Source organism: Mustela nivalis (genome assembly GCF_964662115.1).
Source record: "Mustela nivalis genome assembly, chromosome: 12".
Classification (NCBI taxonomy): domain Eukaryota; kingdom Metazoa; phylum Chordata; class Mammalia; order Carnivora; family Mustelidae; genus Mustela; species Mustela nivalis.
Genome location: NC_139031.1, coordinates 46,799,231 through 46,820,926, shown reverse-complemented (window position 1 = coordinate 46,820,926; position 21,696 = coordinate 46,799,231). Strand labels below are relative to the sequence as shown.

Below are 21,696 nucleotides of genomic sequence, written 5' to 3'. Positions count from 1 at the left end.
AACAAGATGGGATTGGGAGGGAGACAAACCATAAGTGACTCTTAATCTCACAAAAAAAACTGAGGGTTGCTGGGGGGAGGGGGTTTGGGAGAAGTGGGTGGGATTATGGACATTGGGGAGGGTATGTGATTTGGTGAGTGCTGTGAAGTGTGTAAACCTGGTGATTCACAGACCTGTACCCCTGGGGATAAAAATATATGTTTATAAAAAATAAAAAATTAAGAAAAAAAAAATCCTTTGGAAAACAGTATACAACATCTAATAAGTTTGGGAAATGCAGCACAAATATCCTCCTCTTGGAGATTTACAATGTATACTAGCATATTAAAGTTTCTGGAATGTGTCCCTCAAAACAACATTGGGTAGTACTAATATATAGGTATTTTTTTTTCCTTATTACCATCTCATATGAAAACTAAATTTGTAAATATTGGTTCTTGACTCAGAATGTCAATGAATAGACTCTCGACTTTACTTTTGAAATCCCTTAACAGTTTCCTAAGGTTGTATACTTACTTATTAAAAGGAACACAAAGTTAAAATCAGTAAAAACAAGTAAGAAAATACACTGGCAGAACAGAAACAGTTTTGTTCCTGATAGAAAAGATGAAGGAAAGGAAGTATCATAAATTAAGAGCATAACAGAAGAGTTTAGGAGTGGAAAAAATCCCAGATAAAAGAAAAGGAAGAAAAAGTCAGAAATAATGGCACAGACCATTCTCTCCTTTTCCAAATTCGAAAGCTGTCCTGATTTAATCTGGCAAAAGAAGGCAAACCAGCTCATCAGCATGCACTTGATGACTTACCCAGCCGGCTGTCAGAGACAGCACTGTCTAAAGACACAGCAGAGAATGAGGAAAAACAGGCAAAACCCAGTGGGTAAGCCAAGAATGCAAATCACTGAAAAAAAAATACACAGCAAAAAGACTGCACATTTGAAGGTGTGATCTTGATTAATCCCAAAATAGCTTAAACCATCATTTTGAGGGTTCCTGGGATGTATAACCCAAGTTTTTTCTGATACTGGCAAAGTCCAATTCATAATATATGTAGAGAATGAGCTGTTCTTTAAATGTTGCTTTTAATTTCAGCATGCATTACTGTATTTTCCTTTAACATAAGGCATGCTTGGGTGATATTTGTAACTCCTTCCTTATACATGTTTATTGTTTTGTTGGAAACTGAGACTCACATTTTTCCCAGTTCTGAAGTACCTGGGAATTTCAGTAGATCTTGCCCCTTACAGCCCCTTGCAGCACTCTCTTGCAAACACCTGACTTGTAGGCACCTGGGTGGCTCAGTTGGGTAAGAGTCTAACTCTTGATCTCAGCTCAGGTCTTGATTTCAGAGTTATGGATTCAAGCCCCGTGTTGAGCAAACAAAACAAAGAAACAGGCAGCCAAATTTTAATGCTTTGTGTATGAGGAAACTGAGGCACAGGAACGTTAAATACTTGACAGTGATCATTACTAGTCTGTAGCACAGTAGACCATAAAAGGCTGACTTTCTGAATTTAGCACTTTTTATTTTCACTGAAACATATTTCTCCAAAAAAAGTCTATCCAATAGAAGGTATATAAACATGTTATACATGTATAAAACGGTATTTGCAGATTTATCAATTAAACTTCCCTGAATCATTCTTTTTGTATAAAAAAATACCAGGTTTACTCTAAGTATCAAAGAAACACACACCTCGCAGGAAAATACTAAAATAGTCAGAAGTGAGAAATATCATCTGACCCCTATTTATGCATAATAAACATTACTCTTAGCCACACTGATTCAGTTGAGAAAAGATGTTTCCTTTTTCAGACCCCAAATCCCAACCCAGAGTCAAAAACAGCAGGCTGGTCATGTTGAAAGCATTTGCCCTGCATTTGTGTCTCCTTAGGTTTGCACCACACAGCTCTGCTGGGAATTGTTTGGATAATCTGGACAAGGACACCTAATTATCTTGTTTCTTGTTTGATGAAACTGCTATACACAAGAGAGCAGCTTCTCCACTGAAGATGAGTTCCTGCATGATTGGGAAACCAATTCAAAGGAATGCTTCTCAAACTTGCAGCAACTTAGCAACTCATTATTACTAAAATTGTCATTAAACCATTCAAAGCTTTCTTTACATAAACAAAATTTCTTTTTTTTTTTTTAGTCAGTCAGCATATCTGAACTTTAAAGCTTGTTTGATTTTCCCAGAGTTTTGGTTGGTTGTTTGCTCTGGGGTAGTTGGCCTTTTATAAAATTAATAGAGTTGAGAAAGGTGTCATCAGAACACTTCCGATGATGCAATGGGCTAGTTTACGAAGTATTTCCAGGAAAAAATTTTTGTCAGCATCTATATTCAGATGCTGAATGTCACAAATATATTCTCGTGCAGTTGATAAATGCTAAAAATTGGATTGGTTCAACAACATCAAAGTGCTCATAACATTGTTCTTTATGAAAATGTATTCCAACTTCCAGTTTAGCCTGCCAGGAACAAATCTCTGCTCAGTCCCTGAGCTGACAATCTAGTTGATGACCCAGTAAGACAGCTCCCTCATCAAGAGGTAAATATTCTTAAGAGCCAGGAACCTAACTCTAAATCTGAAAATAAGAAGGAAAATCTTTAAGGCACATACTCTTCTAAGGTAATATAAATTGTGATCCAAGAGTGGTCTGCAGACAGACTTCCCATGCATTCCTGTATAACAGCAGTGACACCAGGATGTCCTTACTCTTCAGAGTACATGGCAGCTTGGGGGCGCCGGAAGGGCCCAATTGGTTGAGTGTCTGACTCTGGATCTCAGCTCAAGACCTGGTCTCAGGGTTGTGAGATGGAGACATGCCTTGGGCTCCAGTGCTCAGCCTGGAGTCTGCCTGTCCCTCTCCCTCCCCAGCACCACCAGCAATTGTGTTCTCCCCTTCTCTAAAACAGACATAGAAAATTTTTAAAAAAAGAAAGAAAGAAAGAGTACATAGACTCCTCTGAGTCACACCCTCCAGGCTTCTCATCCCTACAACGTTCAGGTCCTAGGACATCAATCTATTAACCATATGCTGGTACGGTTCTAGGGCTGGAACATGTCATAGAGTCAAGCAATCTGCAAACATCTTCAAGATTATCTAGTGCCTGAGCTGCTCAAATTTTCCTGGTTCATGGCACTATGAATGTGTTAGTAATTTTTTTCATAGTATCCCTAGGCCAAAAGCAATAAACAGCAGTCCCATTTACTAAATAGTTAGGCACAAACACTTAAGTTTTTATGTCCTAACAACTTAGTAGTTGATTTGTTAAATGCATAAATTAAAAGAAAATCATATTTTTATTTCTTTTCTTTTAAAGATTTATTTACTCATTTGAGAAAGAGAGAGAGCACAGGGTAGGGAGGGGCAGAGGAAGAGGGATAGAGAGTCTCAAACAGACTCCACCCTGAGTGGCAGCCCAACACAGGGCTCAATCTCATGACCTCATGATCAGCAGCTGAGCTGAAACTAAGAATTGGATACTTCACCGACTGTACTACCCAGGTACAGTCTATCTAATTCTTAAACAACCACAGTTACTTCTTAATGAGATGTGTGTGCCTGTTTGGCACTGCACATCTTAAACCTTGTAATCAAATTCAACACCACCACCCTTTTATCATGTTCTACAATGACCTTTAAAGCAATGGATGGAAACTCGGCTTTACAAAAATACAACATCAAAAGAAAAGTAGCATGAGCTGAAGTGCTAACTCTCTCAAGCTACCATTTGCCTGGGATCTGAAAGAGGTCAAATATCATTGTCTTTCCCTTGAAAATTTGACATATCCTGCAACGCCTCTGTGAGTCCATTGCAGCATCCTAAGGCACCTTAGCTTATGGCTCAGTAACTGAGTCTAGACTAGTAGACCATTTCATGGATTCACAAAATGATACCAAGAATAAAAGAAGTTTTCCAAGGTCATCCAGCTAATTACAAGCTAAGTCAAAACAAGAGATTGTGTTGAACATACTGAGAATTTATTCATGTTCTTAAATTTAATTAGATGTCACAGACCTTGAATCTGCAGAGGAAAGCTATGAATATGGAACTACCTCTCAGGGCATTCCCATCTCTGCATTTATTTACTAGATGGTCTTCAACATTCTGATAGAGAAAGTACAAAGAGCTAAGGGACTTGCCTAAGAGAGCAGAATTAATTACAGGACCAAAAGAGTAGCACCTTGTCTCTGGACTGTCTATCCAGGTCTTTCTTTATCACATCACAGTGTCCTCTGTTCCCTTCTTAGACGCCCTTTTCACACCCTCTTCAAACACTACGTTCTTTCTCCTTGTTACTCCTCTTTTTGTTCTTTTGTGCATTCTATATCCAGGGACCATATGCCCTTATTAGGCCCAGTTTCTACATATAAGATTTTAGATATTGTCATAGAAGCTGGTACTTACCTCCCAGTATTCATTCTTTCCTTTTTCTTTGTAATCAAACATTAAAGGTTTTATTGGGCTATCTAGAATAAAGGTTACATTTTCCAGACTCTTTTGCAATTAGATAAAACCATATGACTAATTTCTGGCCAATGGGATATAAGTAGAAGGAACTCATACAATTTCTGGAAAGGGTCCCTAAAAGGAGGGGATGTGCTCCTTCTTCCCCCTTCCTTCTACTGGCTAAACTAAGAATATGATGATTGGAGTTCAAGCTGCTATCTTAGACCATAAAGAGGAAGTCATATATGGGGGATGGAGCAGCAACAATACAGAAGGATCTAGGTTCCTATTGATCTTGGGGCACCTTACATATCCTGATCTGTTTACCTTTGGATGGCATTTATATAAGAAACAGATACATTCACATATTAGTCAAGCCACTGTTCTTTGAGAGTTTTTGTCAATACCAACTAAACCTGGTACTAATACATTAATCTTCATAACAATACAATAATGCATAATGTACTTCAGAAAATTTCCTATAGATTTCCACCATTTTACATTTAAAATATGTAAAGATTAAGAATGCATAACTCCAGGTACCTGTCAGAAGTATATGCAACCACTCACTTATTATTCTCTTGAGAATTAACCTTTTTCTTCACGCCATATGTTTCACATGGGCCTATATTTTATAAATCAAATGGTATCTGGCTAAAACATATAAAGAAGTTAATATATTTTCATAAGGGGAGAAATTTTGACATAAAATTTGTCCAGTTTAAAAATCACAAACTGAACACCTCATTTATCTCCACTCCCTCCCCCAAACCCACTAATGATGGTAGGAAGTTTTTAAGACAAACCTGTAAGAAGAACAACAATGAGAGAAGGGATGAAGTCATGACATTTTGGAAACTAGAGGGCCGTTGAACAAGCAGAGAGACTCCAAAGAGCTGAATCCTAAACTGACAGTGGGAACAGTTGGAAGCAATCTAACTGGCTTCTAAGAACTCCCAGGAAGCCCAGGGACTGACATCACAAGTCACTATGGAAGTGAAGAGGTGAAAGTAGAGCTATACCTTCCCCAATTCCATGCAGCTGGACAACTGCCCCTCCCCAATCTCAACAGACGACAGGAGGTTAATTCTCTAAAGAGGGTAAAATAGAGGGATTCTGGCTGGGAAGAATCATGGCACAAGTGAGATAGAAGTTTCATTCTAAAAATAGGGAAATTAAAAGAAAATTTAACAACAGAACTTGAAAGCCCCCAACCCTCTTGCCCTATTCCACTGCTAGAATTTGGCAGCCACATTTTTATCTTCTAAGAAGAAAATATTTGAGTCTTTTTGGGGGAATATGACCAGCTCAAGATGACAGACTTAAAGATTCTGACACTGGGGTGTACCTGGGTGGCTCAGTCAGTTAGGCATCTGCTTTCAGCTCAGGTCATGATCCCAGGGTTTTGGGATGGAGCCCACGGCAGGCTCCCTGCTGGGTGGTGAGCCTGCTCCTCCCTCTGCCTCTGCCTGCTGCTCCCCCTGCTTGTGTGCTCTCTCTCTGTCAAATACATAAGTAAAATCTAAAAAAAAAAGAAGAAGAAGAAGAAGATTCTGACACTGGGGTGTTCCCTTACAAACAGCCCACAGAGATCAACTCACAGTAAAGCTCAAAGCCAACAAGCCCTCTCACGTGCTCACAGCTTTCAAAGTGCTTTTTAATTTCACTGTACTTAATCACCAACACATAGGCAAGACATACAATAAAAGAAGAAAAAAAAATCTCTAATGTTAAAGTCGACTACCAAAACAAAAAGAAAAAAGCAAATTGAAGGAAATAGAGGCTATGCGTAGAGAAGAAGCTTCCAAAACACAAGCTATCTTCTCTTATCATGCTTCAGAATGATATAAGAAGTTATTACCTCCATGAAAATAGAGACGAAGAATGAGATCTTGGGACTTAAACATCAAACATCCATGGAGGAGTTGAGATCTCTCCAAGAAAGGAAAGGGGGAAAAATAGATTTTTTTAAACTGAGGAAAGATCCAATATGGAAGAGGATCAATCGGGGAAGTCCGAAGTCCACTAACAGGAGCTCCAAAAAGAGGCTGGAGAAAATCACTGAAGAAGTAATTCAAGAACTCTCTGCACTGAAATACATGTTTCCATAATGAAAAGATCCATGTAGTATCTAGCCCAATAGATAAAAATGGTCCCATACATAAACACACACACACACACACGATATACATACATATGTATGTATACATATATACACATATATGTATATACATATATATGTGTGTGTATATGTATTGTGTATATATATATAAAATAAATCATTATCAAAATTCAGAATCCTAGGACAAAGAAAAGATTTTAAAAGATTTCAGGGAAAAAAACCCATAAACACATAAGATTAAGAATCAAAATAGTATCAGACTTCTCAGCCAACAACAGAAGCCAGCAGACAATGGAGAAATGTCTTCAAAGTTTTAAAATTTCAAATAAGTAAATGTGAAGGTAGAATAATGGGTTTTAGTAACTCAAGACCTCCAAGATTTCTTAGGAGTCTGTTAGAAAATCTGATCTATCAAAATAAGAATGTGAGGTAGGAAACAGAAAGGCATAAAATCCAGGAAACCAGGGGTTCCAACATGAAAGTGAAGCAAAGAGAATCCCCTGAGTCAGGGGTCAGCAAACCATAGCCTAAAGGCTCTGTCCATTCTGACACCTGTTTTCATATGGCCCATGAGCTAAGGATGGTTGTTCCTGGTTTTTTTTAAGATTTTATTTATTTATTTGACAGAGATCACAAGTAGGCAGAGAGGCAGGCACAGAGAGAGGGAGGAAGCAGTCTCCCTGCTGAGCAGAGAACCCGACGCGGGGCTCGATCTCAGGACCCTGAGATCATGACCCAAGCGGAATGCAGAGGCTTTCACCTGCTGAGCCACCCAGGTGCCCCTGGTTGTTACTTTTTAAAGTGTTTTTTTTATAGTAAAAAAAAAAAAAGAGTATTTCGTGACACATGAAAATCGTATGAAATTCAGGGGCGCCTGGGTGGCTCAGTGGGTTAAGCCTCTGCCTTCAGCTCAGGTCATGGTCTCAGGGTCCTGGGATCGAGCCCCGAATCGGACTCTCTGCTCTGTGGTGGGCCTGCTTCCCCCTCTCTCTGCCTGCCTCTCTGCCTACTTGTATTCTCTCTCTCTCTGTCAAATAAATAAATAAGAAAAGAAAATCATATGAAATTCAAATTTTAGTATCCATAAATAAAGTTTTACTGGAAAAAAATACACTTATTCAAGTATTATCTATGGCCACTTTTGTTTTATAATAGCAAAGGTGAACAAATGGCCCAAGACCACATGGCCAAAAATACCCAAAATATTTTTTACATATATCCTGGCCCTCTATAGAGCAAGTTTGCCTTGCCCTTGGGGATGGTGAAGGAAGATCCCAGAATAGTAGCTATATACTAGGTGCAGATAGGGAATGGCCCAAACTAGAACAAATCAGAAGAGAGGTGGTCTCCAAAAAAATAAAATTCATACAATTGCTGAAAAGTCTATATGCATTGAAAAGAGATTTGTGTGACTTGGTTAGGACTGAGGGATAAATTGGTTATAACTGCACAGAAATTAAATGAAAAATAAGCATTATTACATTATTTTTTAAATAGTGGTACAGGAAGGATAATGATTACAGTATACTACATGGTTCAGCCATGAATAGCATTTATGTAATCATAATATAAGCAATGAACATAAAATAAAATTACAATGTAATTATATGAGAAAAATGGGGAAACTAGGAATCTACCAGGCCAGAATAAGAATACTGGTGACAATGGAGGGAAAGAAAGATAAATTCTTATTTTCCATAAGGGGATGTCAATAAATAGTGCCTAAAAATAAAAAGTCAAGTATCAGTATAAGAACATTTAGTGACATAGAGGTAAAAACCAAGGAAAACAGAACAAAGAGTTAAAAGTGATTTCCTCCAGTAATTGGAATATGGCATTATAAAGGTTGAGAGGGAGGGACAGGCCTGCTGTTTATCAAAGTAAGGCTTGCAGAACTATATCATTTTTTAAACTATATGCATGTATAACTTTGATTTAAATAAAAACTAAATTTGGAACTCCTGGAGTCTCAGACAGTTAAGCAGCTGCCTTCAGCTCAGGATGATCTCAGGGTCCTGGGATCAAGTCCCGCATCGGGCTCTCTGCTCAGCAGGGAGCCTACTTCTCCCTCTGCCTGCCAGAGGGAGAACTCTTGCACGTTCTCTCTCTCTGACAAATAAATAAAAATCTTAAAAAAAAAAGTTTAAAAATAAATAAATAAATAAATACATACATACATACATAATTTGATATATAAGCCAAAAAAGAAAATTACATAGATTTCTGATTATATGGTATGCTTTACCAGCTAAGTTTTTCAAATAATCTTTATAAATATACTTGATTTGAGAATTTTTAACTGTTTAAGAAATAGAGATCTTACTCTACTTACCAACATAGGTTGATAAATTTAAGTGAACACATTTTTAAAACTGACAATTTTTTAGGGAAACCTGTGAGGGTCAGTCAGTTAAGCGGCTGCCTTTGGCTCAGGTCATGATCTCAGGGTCCTGGGATGGAGCCAGGAGTAGGGCTCCCTGCTCAGCAGGGAGTATGCTTCTCTATCTGCCCCTCCCCCCATTCATACTCTCCCTCCCCACCCCCTCACTCTTATATAAATAAAAAAAAGTTTTTTTTTAACTGACTATTTTTAAAGTACTCGAAATTCCTTTATGCTGTCCTGCTCTCTTTAGGTCATTACTATGGAGAAGAACTTATCTAAATACTAACCCTTTCACCTGATCACATAAAACTACTTAAAAGATCTAATGGAAGGGTGTTTATATTATGAAAGATAATATGGTAAGATAGTTAATGTAAGAATAAACTATCTTATTAAATAGGTCTTCTAAAGAAGGGTATGTGTTAAGTACTTCTGGTTTCTAGCTTAAAAAATATAAACAAATACAAAATGAACACACTAGTGTTACAACTATAAATAAATAAAATAATGAAAACGTTTCTAGTAAGTAAACATTCGGTACACCCCAAATTTGTATTTCAGTATTATTTTTCAAAGTCACTTAAACCTGGCACCTATTTTTTTTTAATGTCCTAGATTTTACTGAATTGTACACAGGGCTTTTATCTGAAGATCTATACTGATATTTGACAACCAGTTTAAAGGTGGCTTAATTTGCAATTTTATTCCCTAACAAACCTACCTTGGTATTCTGTTTTTCAGTTTTAACATTCTTCATCTAAATGATGATCAGTTTGTAGCACCTAGCTTATAAACTACTCCCTTTTACATCCATTTTCTAAAGAGGAAAAAAATGCTATTTAGTTTAATATTAACTGTATTTTAAAATTGTGCCTTGAAATTCATTTAGAAAATAACTTAGAAAAATCAGAATGGCTAGGAGTATTTACCTGCATCCCTAATTAGACCAGAATGGCTTTTTCTAAGAAGACTGTAGGCATTCTCCGTGTTGTAAATGAAATGTAGCAATTGCTTCTCAAATCACCATCATGAGAGCATTACGCAATTTTATCTGTCTATATTCTATTTCTGCTTTATGTTGTTATATGGGAGCTGTACAGGAGTGTATTTTCTATCACTGCAAAGGCCAGATAAAGTAGTTTAACTACTACATCAAATTGGGAATTATACATATAAATTGTCTGCTGCTGTCTATAGATTATGTCTGTTAAAGATAAAAGCATTTTTCTCCTTTTAGAGAGAACACTCCCATGTCTTCTTTGCCTCACATATAAATCATCTTTTAAGGGACCAGGTGCAATGGGCAAAGAATTGGCTGTCTTCCCAACGCAGGTTTGAGTTTTGATTTCTAAATGTACTTGTCGAGTTAGGAATCACAGAAATGCAGAATTTACTATTTAAAGACACCAACAAGAACTGTTTTCCTGCACCTTTTGCCTTAAGGGAGAGAAAACGGTGGGGGATGGCACATTGGGAGAAGTCATCTGAATTGAAATGAACTTAATTGCTGTGGCTCTCTCTGCCTAGACAGGCGACTGTGAGAGTCCTCTATGTCCAGGTAGATCTCCAGCTTTGGTCCAGATGCAGGATGAATATGATTCCATTGGAAGTATTTGTGTGATGTGACTAAATTATTAATGTCCAGCAGAACACCAGAACAATAGTGGCCCATTCCTCTCAAACCAATTCAAAGCCAACTCCTGGAAATGCAGATCTACACTGGGCATGGGACCTTGGGTTTTGTTGGCACTCTACAAGTAGTGCTTTGTTGATATAATTTTGAAACGAGAGGGCTGTTGGGAGGACAAGGATTTTCTAACTAGCTCACTAGCTCACTAGCAAGGGGGCAGACTGGAGTAGTGCACAGAGAGAAAGTAAAAGCACCCTGTACTCTGGTTTGGGCATTCGCCACCATTATCCTTCTAGAACCCTATGTCCATCACGTTATAAATCAGAAGATACTTTTTAGATTCTGCTTTATTTAAGAAGCAGTGCAACCCCATATATTTCTGATGGATTAAATTTGGGTCTAACTCCTGAAGCGGTTTTTACACGGTATCTCTCAGAATGCTATTATTATCTCTTAGACACCGATCAAGCCAGAAGTTGAAGAAAGAGACAGAGCCTCTGAATTTGTTGTTCCCTGATCTAGAATACTCCTCAGATGGCCAGCTTCTTTTTCTGCAAAGCTTTGTTCGAATCCATTTTCTTAAAGATACATGTTGTTAACATTCTATATAAAGTAGATTTTTGTTCAACTTCTATCTCTATCTATTATGCATCACAGCATTTTGTTTCTCTCCTTCATGAAATTATTAGAACCAGGTTATTTTAATTGTGCACTTCTTTTTTATGTTGTCTCTTTCGCCCACTGAAAGCTTTCCCATTGGAAGCTTCATGAAGTATCATACTAACACGACATAGCAAATATCCCGAATATACAAGGTACTCAGTAATATTTATGAATGTGAGTACTGAAGATTACAGAGGGACTTTACTTAAACATTTACAACCTTTTAGTTTTGGTAAGTATATCAGTCAGCTCTTAAACTATATTATTCAGCAGTAACAAAAAACTTGAAAAAAAAATCTCAGGACTTAAAAGAAAAAGACTGTTTCTTGCTTTACTTTTTACATAAACTGCAGATTAGCTGTGGCTTTGCACTAGGGATGTTCATTCCAAGGCCCAGGCTGAGGCAGTAGTTCCTCTCTGCTACATGCCTGGGTCATTTCACTTTCACGTCAAGGGGAGAAGAGCAAAAGCCACTGGAAACATGTAGTGTGTCTTAAGCTAGGATCTGGGTACATTGGATTTTTACTTACAGGAAGATATTCTCTTATCTTAGAAGTTACCGGGAGAAATAATACAATTGACCAAATAGGATATTGAGAAACTGTTACTCACTAATAATTTATAAACTAACTTCGTGGGGCACCTGGGTACTCAGTCATTAAGCTTCTGCCTTCGGCTCAGGTCATGATCCCAGGGTCCTGTGATCAAGTCCCACACTGGGCTCCCTACTCAGCAGGAAGCCTGCTTCTCCCTCTCCCACTCCTCTTGTGTTCCCTCTCTCACAGTCTCTCTCTCTCTCTCTGCCAAATAAATAAATAAAACCTTTAAGAAATAAAAAAAATAAATTAAAAAGATTAACTTTGTTTATACTGCCATCCACTCACTCTTTATTCACTGGGTTTCTTGAAATACAAACAGTTTTATCAGCAATCCCTTATATGGTAAAAAGTAAGACTTAGAGGTGAGTGGTACTTTTATGCTGCTCCCTTACCTGATCACACCTGTGCAATTCCAGGGTCATGGCCTGAGTATTTCCTGGGTACTTATAGGTCTTCATCCTGTCTAAGTCAAGGGCCTCAAATTCCTGTATAAGTATAGTTCTACCAGCACCAGAGGAAGCTGTGTGAGAGTTTTTGGTCCAGAAAAAAATTTCTTCCTTAAAGTAAATGACTGATATGAATGAGGAGAGGCCATATCTGGCTTAAATCCATAGGGTGACATTTAAGTAATAAGCCTCATCTTATATACAAGGTATTAACATGTGGCTCATTATTTAGTCATAAACTATTATGTGTTGAGTTTTAACTGCTAACTTGGGCATATATCTACCTTTATTCTCTAATTTCAATATTTACAACAGATTCTTCTAAAAGTTTTCAGCATTACGTCAGTAAATTTTTGGGAATACCTTTTTAAGATGATAGTTTTGAACTACAGTTTTACCCAAGTTTACAAAGAACATTAAACCAAAAACAACCCTCAACTGAGAGCTTCTATGTTGAGTTTTTGTGACTTGTGACCTTTCTCAATCTAGTATCATGTGGAATTATACCCTGTAGTATATAGTGTATACTGTGGATGGAACTTTTTGTGATTTATAAGAAATTTTCTTTAGAAACACTTTATGATGTAAGTCAACATTGCAAGACTTTATATGTACATTTTTGAAAACTAAAGGTATATGTGTGGATGGGCAAAAAAAAAAAAAAAAAAGGAAATTTAATGTGAATTCTGTTTTTCTCTGTATTATCAATCATGTCATCCAGAAGAGTGGGTACAGAACTTGAGATCCAAGTCTCTCCAGTTTTATAGATATCTCCCAGAGGCCCAAGCCAAAGACTGTGATTACCATCTCATTAAGAATTTCCCTGTTTGGGGCACCTGGGTGGCTCAGTGGGGTAAGACTCTGCCTTTGCCTCAAGTCATGATCCCAGGGTCCTGGGATCTTGGGTTCTTGGCTCAGCGGGGAGCCTGCTTCCCCTTGTCCCTCTGCCTGCCTCTCTGCCTACTTGTGATCTCTCTCTCTCTGTCAAATAAATAAATAAAATCTTAAAAAAAAAAAAAAAGATTCCCCATTCCCCTCTAAAATCTGCCTGCGCCCTCCACACACCTTCACTCACAATTGCTATGTTTTATACCTTTAAAAATATGAAGGGGCGCCAGGGTGGCTCAGTGGGTTAAAGCCTCTGCCTTTGGCTCAGGTCATGATCCCAGAGTCCTGGGCTCAAGTTCCTCATGGGCTCTCTGCTCAGCAGGGAGCCTGCTTCCCCCTTTCTCTCTCTGCCTGCCTCCGCCTACTTGGGATCTTTGTCTGTAAAATAAATAAAATCTTTAAAAAAGAAAAAAAAAGAATTTCCCTGTTTATGTTTCTGGCCTCTTCCTAGATCTTATCCTCAGTTGCCTTATTATTTCCTTATAAATCTCAAATTTTCTACATTTCGAGTGATTTTTTTTTTTTTTAACCCATCACTGAGCCTGGACAAGTCTTCACTTAAGTTTAAACATTAAGGCCTATAGAAGACAATAAAAGAATGTATCCAGCATATGAATGAAATATGTCCATTTGTACAAGGTTTTTATACTGAAATTAAAGAAATTTCTTAAGTTTCACATATGCAGATTCCATGGGGTATCTCCAAAGAGATATGGAATTCCATGGGGAACTCCAAAGAGAAACTATCACTTCGCCAAGTTTCATTTCCCTCTGTATTGAAAACATGCAAGGAAAGAAAGCAATGATATCTACTAGCACAAAAGAAACAGGATCGGGTTCATTTTCTGTTCCTCTTCTTTAGAAACAACTGCAACCATTTCTGATAATTTCAGCAGCTGCTATGGCTCAACCAACTTCTCTAATAGTTGTGGAATGTGAAATGTCTACATAAGATTGTGGGAGACCTTTTTTTCTTCCTAGAGTTGCAAACAAGGTGATATGTCCCTGCATGCTACTGTTGCTAAACTGTAAGCAAAGTAAAGGAAAAAGAAAGACTTGATTTAGATAATATATCTAAGACCCTTGTTGAGTGAAATGTCAAGTAGATTCATGTCCTGCCTTGTCCATCATCAGCCAATCAATGACACTTGAACCTGGGATGACCAGGTCAACTTGCTACCACTGCTACCAAGTGGGAAAGGGAATGCATAGATCACCTCTCAGAATGACAATTACTATGTGGAGCTATGGTAATTCCACAAGCTCCAGTCATTGTCCTGCTTAGCAAGAGGCTTCCTATGCTCCCACAGCTAAATACCAGCTCACTCAGATCTTGACACAAGGGAAACAAAAAGGCCTTTGGGATATCAGCTCCCTGGTGACCCAGGTCTGATCAGAATTGAATTTCACTCTGCTTAGAACAAGTTTGAAAAAAAAAAAAAAAAGGAAGGAAGAAAGAAAAAGGATTAAAGTAAATGAAACCTTTGAGTGAGCTGTGTTCTTTCTTTTGCATATAAATGAATATGAATACGGTCAATAGACAGACTTTTGCCATCTTCCTCCCACTCCCACCCATCCCAGTGACATTTATTTTTTTAGTGACTCAGACTAGAATGTCGTCATAAGAAATAAATCCATCATATTCCTGTTTGGGATCAATATTACATATTTACTGTTAATTTGTCATGCTTTCATATGTGTACTTGTTGTAGCCTGTAATCCTTAAATTTGCTCTGGAGATTTGGAGATTTCATCAAATCCCCAAGATCAAAAGCCTTAAAATTTTTGTTTGCATTTACATGCAAAGCTTACAAAGTTCTCCAGGGGAAATGGTGGTAAGAGCATTCTTCAAACCCTTGTTAATTGTTAACTGTCAAAGCCTGAGGGTGAAATATCTCAGAGGTTTGTTTTAACAGGGGGAAAAAACATGACATTAATTTTAAGTTTTCTTAAAACTCAATGGTGAACATGAACAATATTTTTTCTCATCAGCTCTCTTAAAATATAAATGTAATTATTAGATAGAGCTAAAAGGGCATATAAAAACATCAGCTTGTTTTTTTTCTCTCTGAGAGACGGATGTAGAGCCTGCCCGGAGGATCATAACAGGTAAACTAAGTGGGAAAGCTGGTATTTTAGGTACATTATTTTAAATCACTCAAGTCCCAGGTACATTATTTTAAATCACTCAAGTCCCCAAAGAAACTTTCCTTAACAGCTGTTACTTTGATCATCCCAATACTGTTGAAAAATAATATGTAAAATTAGACTACTGTGTATTTATCCTTAAAATTAGCAATGAGCTGAAAGACAGAGATATAAATCGCATTTTTAAATCTGCCTGTCTTACTATAGAATGACTCAATTACCAGTGATACCATCTGAAAAGACAACAATAAATCAGCTCTATAAAGAAACCTACCACTTCAGCATGTGAGATCACAAGTTCGAGTATATCAGATACTCCGCGTGTGTATTAAAATATCATTTATTGGACATGCCTGGGTGGCTCAGTAGCTAAGGGTCTGCCTTTTGCTCAGGTCACGATCCCAGGGTCCTGGGATCAAGCCCGCTCCCTACTCAGATGGAAGCCTGCTTCTCCCTCTCCCATTCCCCTGCCTGTGTTTCCTCTCTCTCACTGTCTCTCTCTCTGTGTCAAATAAACAAACCATATATATATATATATATATATTATATATATTTTTTTTTAACTGGGGCACCTGGGTGGCTCAGTTGTCAAGCGTCTGCCTTTAGCCCATGTCATGATCTCATGGGACTGAGCCCAAGACAGGCTCCCGGTTCAGCAGGGGAGTCTGCTTCTCCCTCTCCCTCTGGCCCTCTCCCTGCTCTCTCTCTCACTCTCTCTCTCAAATAAATGAATAAAAATCTTTAAAAAAATCATTTACAAAAGAATCAAAATTCACTTTACCTGGCTGGTTTTCTAAATAACTTTTTTTTAAGCCTCATCCTAATGATAGAAGACGAGAATTATTACAGGGGACTGTTACAGGAGCAGAGGGTATTATGCTTAGTGAAATAAGCCTATCAGAGAAAGACAATTACCATATGATCTCCTTGATAAGAGGAATTTGAGAGGCAGAGTGTGGGGTTTGGGGGGTAGGGAAGGAAAAAATGAAACAAGATAGGATCAGGAGGGAGACAAACCTTAAGAGACTCTTAATCTCACGAAACAAACTAAGGGTTTCTGCGGGGAGGTGGGCTGTGAAGAGGGTGATTGCATTATGGACATTGGGGAGGGTATGTGCTATGGGGAGTGCTGTGAAGTGTGTAAGCCTGACGATTCACACACCTGTACCCCTGCGGTAAATAATATGTTAATAAAAATAATTAACAATAAAAAAATATTCAGACTGGGCACCTGGGTGGCTCAGTGGGTTGGGCCGCTGCCTTCGGCTCAGGTCATGATCTCAGGGTCCTGGGATCAAGTCCTACGTCGGGCTCTCTGCTCAGCAGGGAGCCTGCTTTTCTTCCTCTCTCTCTCTGCCTGCCTCTCTGCCTACTTGTGATCTCTCTCTGTCAAATAAATAAATTTAAAAAATAAATATTCAGACCTTCAAATGAGTCTAATGTTAGAGGTCATGCATGGTCTCCACCCGGCAAAATTATCCTACATATGGCCAACTTTCTCTGCACACACAGATTTCAGAATTGGCAGGATTTTCACAGCAACTGACATTTTCTGCCTTGAAATATTCAATGATAATGACAGCTATATCATATTTTTATTGCCAGATCAGGCTACATAAAAAATTAACACTACCAAAGAAGAAAAGCATAAAGACGATTTTTTTTAAAATGCGAGTCTTGTTTTGTTCTGTCTAAATAGTATACCCAGAAATATTCCCTTCCATTCAGGAGATAATAAAAAGTGACAGAGATTTTTGCCTAGATAGTTTACTTTCTAATATTTCCTGTATCTAATATGTACTACTTATCCTCATGTTTCCCATTTTATATTTCCTGAAGAGATTGAATCAGTGCAATTTCATGCCTGCAGATTTTTAGTTTCCAACACTCGATGACTCAATGATTGGTGACTGAAGGATACTAAATTATGCTTTTAGGAGGAATAACTGTCCAAAAGGAAACGCATTTAGCGGTTTGCTTTCTGAGTGAGCATTTGTCATTCACTTTCCTTATGTTTTCTTTAACTGTTTATTGCAATTAGTAAAATACCTTTACCATTTCCGTTTGTTTTTCTCTGATTGGCCAGAGCTGTAATATTATTCCTGGAAATGCCAGACAGGGGAAGGAGAGTACTTCCAGGAATATAACCACAATGAAGTGATTTGGCCTAAATACAGGCATTTTAATTGAGCATGTGTAGGCACAGAACATTTCTTAAAAGCAGTGTGAATATTAGTCTTCTCAAACTGCAATTTCAAATTAAGATGCTGGTGAAAATTTACAAGCATGTTTCCTTAGCTCAACTAGGCATTTCAATCCTCTGTGAGGAATGGGATGGGGGGAAGAAGTCATACACAAACTCTGAAAAGGCTAATCATTTTATTTCAACTGTTCTTTTCTTCCAGAATTTTCTATAACCCACATATACACTTCTCTGAGGAAAGGTAACTACACTGATACAAATTTATAACAATGACAATAAGGAAATACTTTTCACTATTTTGGATTCTTCAGGGCTGATAAGGCACTAAATTTGCTACTAGTGGCAGTGAGGGACCAAACTGTAAAGACAGGCCCTTTGTTCTGTATCTATACAGTTCAGTGATAGTTTAGGTGCATAACATAATCCTGTATAAAATCCAAATCACTGGAGTTTGAATAAATTACATACAATTTAGCTTCAGCATTAACTGAATTTTAATCTATTATATTCTTTGAAAATCAATTGTTTATGTAGAGCTACTCTCAATCATATGAATATTTTAATAACCAGAACATTCTATTTCCTAACTGCCTACTATGGTCAATGCTAGCAATAAAATGCTCCTTAAAAGTTTGATAGTTGAGGGGCACCTGGGAGGCTCAGTCCGTTAAGCGGCCAACTCTTGATTTCAGCTCAAGTCATGAGCTCAGGGTGGTAAGATCCAGCCCTATGTCCACAAAAATCCCTGGTTTTGTTTTCGTTTTTGTTTTCTTTGACAGACAGAGATCACAAGTAGGCAGAGAGGCAGGTGGGAGGGTGGGGGTGAAAGCAGGCTCCCTGCTGACCAGAGAGCCCAATGTGGGGCTCAATCGCAGAACCCTGAGATCATGACCTGAGGCGAAGGCAGAGGCTTAACCCACTGAGCCACCCAGGTGCCTAAAAATGCCTGTTTTTCCTCTATCATTTTAATGTATATCTTGAGATGCTGCTCCTAATTGAAGGGCACCTGGCCGGCTCAGTCAGTAGAGCATGTGATCTTGCGATCATGGGTTCAAGCCCCATGTTTGAGGTAGAGATTACTTAAAAAATAAAAACAATTTTTTAAAATAAAATCTAATTGAAATTATGATTCTCTTTGTGCCACTATGCTTGGAATCCTTCTTTGATTAACCATAGAATTTACCACAGCCTTTTATGCAGCTCCTGATTGCAAAACTTACAAATGTATTAAATACATTAAATACAAAATTTCACTCATAAAAATGCACCAAGGTATAACCAAATTAATTACTTTTACTATCCTAAGCTAACAAAGGACAAATAAATAGATCTTCCTTTCTGCTTACCCTTGGCACCCAGCTCTCTGTTTTAAATGAATCTTTTTGTAAAGACAAAGCAATCTATAAGAGCATTGAGATTAAACCAAAGATGTGTTTTTGCTCGACTACCCTTGAGAGCAATGTAAAATAACCCCTGTTCTGAGAATGAAAACTAACTAGTCTCCAAGAGGAAAACTGTTTTGTTCCTGAGTGTGTAAGTGCCCGCAGCGGTAAGGGAGAATGAGGAAAAGAGGTCCCGTAGTGGGTGCTGCTCAGTGACATCTAAACTCGAGAATGCAGAACTGTGATGTCCTCTGCTTTGCACTGTGCGTATATCAAATTCTACAGCTTTTCTGTATAATTGCTGTCTCATAGCCCTATATTTTACACACACTGCACGTATTAGTTTCCTACTGCTGCTATAACAAATTACCACAATGAAGTCACTTAAAACAATAAACATTTATTCTCTTACAGGTCTGGAGGTCATAAATCTTAAATCAATTTCACTGGGCTAACGTCAAGCTGTCAGCCAGTCTGGTTCCTTCTGGAGACTCTGATGAAGACTCTTGTTTCCTTGATTTTTCAGCTTTTAGAGGTCACTTATGTTCCTTGGGATGTGGTCCCTTTCTCCATCTTCAGAGCAAATCACTCCAGCCTCTGCTTCTGTCATCACCTCATGGCCTTCTCCCTGCCCCCACCCACCTTCTCACTCTGTTTCCTGAATCCCTCTGAAGGATCACTGTGATTATAATGGGCCCATATTGATAATCCAGGATAATTTCCTCACTCAAAACCCTTAATTTATTTTTAAAGATTTTATTTATTTATTTGTCAGAGAGAGAGAGAGAAAGAAAGTGGTAGCAGGGGAAGGGGCAGAAAGAGAAGCAGGCTCCTTGCTTAACAATGAAGTCCTGCTTCATTCCCAGGACTCTGGGATCATGACTGGAGCCAAAGGCAGACGCTTAACTGACTGAACCACCCAGGTGTCCCTCAAAATCCTTATCTGAATCACATCTGCAAAGTCCCTTTTTCTCTATAAGGTAAGAGTCACAGGTCCCCTGAGTTAGGGCATGGACATACATGGGAACCCTATTCAGTCTTCAACACTCGGTTAGGTGTGTCTGGACTAATGATGAAGCTATGGAAGTGAGCTGCACTCTACCATTTGTATATTTCTAAAGTCCTACCAACCACACATACACGATTCCAAGTGCACACGAGGCAGAGAACAGAATAGGCATTTTCTGTCTTCATAATTCATGATAATAAACAATGGGGTAAGAGGAGCTATGCAGAAAAATAAGGCATATTTGAGCTTAAATAAAACTTAGGTCAGAGACAGAATATTTTATAATGTGTTACAATTATTATAAAGTATAGATCAGAGACAAAAATGTAACTTTAAGTAAGTGGTATTTTAATCACAATGTCCACTAAAGGAAAAAGCTAATCTTGAGAGACAAATGAGGTGTGGCTCTGATTATTTTAAGAATTAAATGAGACAATTTATGTAAGACACTAAGCATGGTTTCTAAGAGTAAATCCTCAAACATGTTAATTACTGTGATTTCTTCCAATTCTCTGAGATAAAAACGATTTTCTTTCTGTTAGCTTGCAGTGATGACTCTACACGTAGTTTATTCCTTGTCAGATAAGCACTTGCCTTACTGCTCCCAGAGAGGGTGCTGACAGTGAGCTGAAGGAAATCTCAGAAGACGGCCATCCCGGCAGACTGCGGTCTTGCCCAGCAGACCACCAGCACGATCCCTGACATGCTTTTCTTTCCTATGTTGACCTCCTTCCCCCGGGTTAAAGTTGAGGAGCCGGGCATCAATGGCTGCTACTTGGAAAAGTGCTGAGTGGCTGATGTGTGCTGTCAGCATTGTCCAAGGCCAGGAGGAGAATGTCCGCGTGGCTCCTTCCTTTCCGCTTGCATCTGGCAAAGACTTACATTGTGATGCTTAGGAAGGTGGGAAGTGATGAGAATGCATAGCTCTCTTTCTAGCCACATCATACATCCACTTAAAATGCCATCTCCCCAATAGTTTGCTGAGCGAGTAGAAACAATCATAAAAATGACAACAAGGAAACCATCATCTGAAGGGAAGTCTAGTCATTACAATTTCAAGAATTGGTCTGTCGTTCCCTATTCTCCTACTAATTGACCTATAAAAGGCTAAATGGCAATTATTCCCCATCTGAAAAGAAAAGGGGGGAGGTGCTCATAATTATTAAGTAAAAACTGCATTAAAATGCACCTATATCAACAAGCAAGGTAAATAATGGGTGTTCTACCTATAGGAATCCTCCCTTTGTCTTCCTGACCTGACACACTTCAAATTCATCACTGGGCTTGGTGGACTTGCCTTTCTGCTTGTCCGCGCACCACTATGAATCTCCAAAGTTCTTCCAGCCTAACTAGACACTTTTCATTTTAGTAAACTACATGACATTTTCCAAAACCCTCAAGTCAGAATGGTCCATCACTCTTGTTCTTTCAAAATCCTTTCTTCTTCTCTCAAAAGTCACCTCTCTTTCCCTAGAATTCAGGCAGCCAAGTCCTTTGGTGCTCTGGTTTGCCTCCAGGACATTAATTTTCTCCTTTGTTTTTAATCGGATATGTTTCTATGTGAGACACAATAAAGGCAAAATGAGGTGTTTTTTGTCGGTTTTTTGACCCCACTGTGACGTGCTCCAAAATATTTGATAAATGAGACTAGCCTCGTTAAAATGTTTTTGTCCTCTAAATGGTATTAAGGGAAACATCCAAGTATCCACATCTCCATAAGCAAGAATTATAGAATGGATCAAAAACCTAAGACTTGGTCCTCTT

At 38.3% G+C, this 21,696-nt stretch overlaps 1 protein-coding gene across 6 annotated transcripts in view; it reads right to left on the bottom strand.

Moving 5' to 3' along the window:
- The window catches only part of LOC309845359 (uncharacterized protein), a 151,568-nt gene that overhangs the window by 42,978 nt on the left and 86,894 nt on the right, over positions 1–21,696 (bottom strand). The window contains exon 8 of one of the 6 annotated variants that reach the window (XR_014301234.1): positions 20,359–20,912. The exons of the other annotated variants lie outside the window; for them this stretch is intronic. The gene's annotated coding sequence lies outside the window, so the exon portion shown is untranslated. Of the gene's footprint in view, positions 1–20,358; positions 20,913–21,696 lie in introns of those variants that run through there. 6 annotated transcript variants of the gene reach the window in all.